This window comes from Myotis davidii, unplaced genomic scaffold (assembly GCF_000327345.1).
Source record: "Myotis davidii unplaced genomic scaffold, ASM32734v1 scaffold117, whole genome shotgun sequence".
In the NCBI taxonomy this organism is placed as follows: domain Eukaryota; kingdom Metazoa; phylum Chordata; class Mammalia; order Chiroptera; family Vespertilionidae; genus Myotis; species Myotis davidii.
This window is the reverse complement of record NW_006288382.1, coordinates 132470-137201: the sequence shown is the minus strand read 5'-3', so window position 1 is coordinate 137201 and position 4732 is coordinate 132470.

Below are 4732 nucleotides of genomic sequence, written 5' to 3'. Positions count from 1 at the left end.
AAAAGGTAACATATGGTATGATTTCTTTTATATAACATTCTTGAAATGACAAATGTATAGAGACAGAGAACAGATTAGTGTTTGCCAGAGGAACGTGAGAAGAGAGGGAATTGGCTGTGGCCATAAAAGGGTAGCACAAGGGATCATTTTGATGGAATTCTGTATCTTTGAATCTAGTCGTGCTTATATGAATATACATGGAAAAATTTTCAGAAAACCACACACACACATAAGAGTGAAGGTAAAGCTGATGAAATCTGAATAAGGTCTGTGCATTGTATTAACAAAAATGCAAGCCTGGTTTAGCAAGAAAAAAGTCAGTGCAGCTCACTAAATTAAAAGACTAAAATAACTCTCATCCAACAAGGCCTAGGAGAGAATTTTGTGAAGCTGATAAAGGGCAGCTATAAAACTTACATTTCGGAGGAGAGCATTCCTCATAAGATCAGGAGCAAGGAAAGGATGTCACGCTGATCACTTAAATTCATTCATTGCACTGGATGTTCTTGTCGTGCAGTGAGGGAAGAAAAAGAAGTTAAAAGATATACTGAAAGAAAAGAAAACTATACTTATTCACAAATAACAAGATCATCTATGTAGGAAAAATAAAAAATAAAATTAAAAAAAAAAGAAAAAAGAAAATGACCCTTAGGAAACCTATGTTAGAATTAGACTAACAAAACAAAGACATTAAATCAACTATTTTAAATATGTTCAAAGAACTAAGGAAGCCATGTCTAAGGAGCTAAGGATGTCTGAGAATGATTTCTCATCAAACAGAATATCAACAAAGAAACAAAAATTATACAAAAGGAACCAGATAGAAATTTTGGAGTTAGAAAGTACAATAACTAAAACCATCAAGCATGCCAACAAATGCATAATAGGAATCCTAGAAGGAGAGGAGGAAAAGAAGGGGGCAGATAGAGTATTTTAAGAAATAATAGCCAAAACCCCCAAATTTTATGAAAAACAATGTGTACATCCCAAAAACTCAACAAACTCCAAGTAGGAAAAAAAATCAGTGATTCACACCTAGAAATGTCATAACCACACTGTTGAAAGACAAAGAATCTTAAGAGCAGCAACAGAGAAGAAACTCATCATGTACAAGAGATACTCAACTGATTTCTCACTGGTAACCTAGGAGACCAGAAGGCAAGAAAATGACATTTGAAGCACTAAAGAAAAAGACTGTGAAACAAGAATTCTGTGTACAGCAACACCATCCTGCAAAACTGAAGCCAATATTAAGACATTCCAAGATAAACAAGCATAGAGAATTCATTACAACGAGACTTGCCTTACAAGAAATATAAAAGAAGCCCTTCAGGCTGTAATGCAAGGACACTAGGCAGAAAATCCAATCCACAGGCAAAAAAGAACACCAGTAAGGATAATTCTATAAGTAAAGATAAAGGGCAAAATTAGCATACCTTTTGTTTCTAACTCTTCATTTCTCCTGACTGTGGTAAGTACAAAACTGATCCACCCTAAAGATTTCCAAGCACCAATTCCTAGAATTTCTGCATATAATCACTTTACATGACAAAGGGGACTTTTAAAATATGATGAATTAAGAAACTTTAAATGGGAAGATTATTTGGTTGGACTCCACATAACCACAGTGGTCCTTAAAAATGACAGGAAAAGCAGCAACATGGAATGGGGGGCGGGGGGAGGGCGGTGATAATTTCATGGAGTGGATGGATGCAGGAAGCTTCTAGAAAGTGGAAAAGGCAAGAAAATGGATTCTCCTCTAGAACCTTCAGAAGGAACACAGCAATGCTGACACTGATTTTAGCCCAGAGAAACTAATTACAGATTTTTACCTCCAAAACTGTAAGATAATAAACTGAAGTTGTTTTAAGCCACCAAATTTGTGGGATTCCATTATAGCAGTATGTAGGGAGTATTTAAGACCACCTCAGTTTCCTACAATCAACAAATCAATAAACGATAAGTGCTGGAGAGGATGTGGAGGAAAGGGAACCCTAGTGCACTGCCGGTATGAATGCAGACTGGGGCAGCCATTATGGAAAATAGTATGGAGTTTCCTCAAAACATTAAATGTGGAACAGCCATTTAACCCAGTGATCCCACTTCTAGGAATATACCCTAAGAAACTCGAAACACCAATCAGAAGGAATGTTTGCACCCCTGTGTTTACAGCAGCACAATTTACAATAGCTAAGATCTGGAAACAGCCCAAGTTGTCCATCAGTAGAAGAGTGAATAAAGAAGCTGTGGTACATTTACACCATGGAGTACTAGGCAGCAGTAAAAAAGAAGAATCTCTTACCCTTTGAGACAGCATGGAGGGGCCTGGAGAGTGTTATGCTAAGTGAAATAAGCCAGTCAGAGAAAGACAAGTATCACATGATCTCACTCATATGTGGAATCCAATGAACAAAATTAACTGATGGACAGAGTGGATCCAGAGACACAGAAGCATCTCAGAGAGAACGTGGGGGGCAATCAACCAAAGACCTTGTATTCATACATGTATAACCCATGGGCACAGAGAGTGGAGCGGTGAGGGCAACGGTGGTTTGGAGGGGGTCGATGGGGGGAAAAAGGGGGACATATGTAGAACTTTCAACAATAAAGATTTTTTTAAAAGGCCACCCCAGTTTCAATGAATTGCTAGAGGGACTCACAGGATTCAACAATGTTAGGGCTGATCATACAGACACATGATCTACCTAGCACATACCAAAATTTCCGATTCCCAGAATAACAGCAGGTGTTCAGCATAAACTATATGTTTGTAAGCAACTTAGGCATAGTAAACCATTCTTATTAGTTAGGCAGGTGGGAACTCTTCCGAAATTCAAGTTCTCAGATGTCCGCCACAGGTGGACATAAGCAGTTCTTCCTAACAATAAGCAGTGAGGCCTGCTATGTTAACTCCTCCCTACACTAGCAGCAACAGGAAACTAATATGTACACAAATTTAAAGAAACTGCATAAAGCAATCATTGTAAGTGTGTTACTGGATATACAATATATAAAAATATAACTTGTATAAAAGCAACACCAAGGAAAGGGAAAAGATGAAGTTTTATTAAACATGTTTGTATACCACTGCCATTAAGTTGATATTAATTCAATCTACACTGTTTTAATTGAGATGTTAATTTTAATTACAAGGTTCAAGCATTAAAAACTAAATGTAAAAAGTAGTAAAAGAAACAAGAGAATTAAAATAGCACACTAAAAATATCTAACCCAGCTGGCGTGGCTCAGTGGTTTGGCATTGACCAGGAGATCACAGTTCAATTCTCGGTCAGAGTACATGATTCCAGTCAGGACATATGCCCAGGTTGTGGGCTTGATCCCCAGTAGAGGGCATGCAGGAGGCAGCCAATCCATGATTCTCTCTCATCGTTGATGTTTCTATCTTTCTCTTCCTCTCTGAAATCAATAAAAATATATTTTAAAAGATCTAACACAAAAGAAGGTAGTGCTAAAGAAATGAGGAACAAGTTCGATAAAAGGAGCTGGGAGGAGAAACCAAGATGGCGGCATAGGTAAACACCGGAGTTTGCTGCCTCGAACAACCAATTCAAAAGACGGAATGGAAATCATCCAGAACCACAAGAAGGCTGGCTGAGTGGAAATTCTACAACTAGAAGGAAAGAGAAAAGCATACCAAGACTCAGAGGAGGTGCGGAAGTAAAGTACGGAGGTACGGAGGCGCACGTGGAGAGGGCTGGCGGCTGAGGACACGGTTGTCTTTTTCAACGGGTAGGGAGTCTCAAGCTCTGAGCTCCAGTTCCGGGCGAGTCTCTGGGGACCCAGACTCATACGGGAGAAACTGGACTGTCTGGCATCGATCGGAACTCGAGGGCAGCTTTCTCTCGGAGGAGCTGACAGCACTGCCAGGACACTGAGAAGCGGGGCCTCTGAGGCAGCCATAGCTGCTTGCTTCGCCCTGTTGATCCCCTGGCACCCTTGCCCCACCCAAGCTGTGCCCAGAGGCTTTTGCATATGAAAGGCCTGGCCCTTTGCAATCTGAAAATTACCTAATAAACTGCAGCTGGCCCAAGGCCCTAAGGCAAGTCATATTGCTTCACAGCTGACCTCCCACTGGGTAGTAGCCTCAGGCGGAAGCTAGATTAGCACCTCCTTAGAGATCCAGGAGCCAGTGTGCCAGTGGTGAGAGTGGGACTATCCAGATTGCAGCTCCTCGGATCCATAAAGGACACACTCAGAGGGCAGACTCAGTGAGCACCAAAGTCCCACTGAAGCAAGTCTTGTCCCGGAGAAGTGTCTCCAGCACAGAAGTTGTCCCGCTGCAGACACAGCTGATTCTCACAGCCAATTGGCCTGGAGGTCAATTCCTCCCAGTGATACCTACAACAATCAAGGCTTAACTACAAGACTGGGCACGAAGCCCACAAGGGGGTGCACCAAGAGTGTCCACCTCAGGTAATTGGGGAGGCTGAGACGCTGGGCCCTATAGGACACCTAGCACACAAAGCCACTCTATCAACACAGGGAAGCATAAAAAATGCAGAGACAAAAAAACAAGTCACAAATGACAGAAATGGAGGAAAGCATGGATCAAAACCACACTTTTAAGGTTTTTCAAGAACTTTCTAGAAACCACCGAAAAATTTAGTAAGGCCCTCAAAAAGTCTGGTGAGACCACCGATAAATGTAGTGAGACCCTCAAGAAATCTAGTGAGACCCTCGAGGTTATGAAAAAGGACCCACTAGGAAGAGC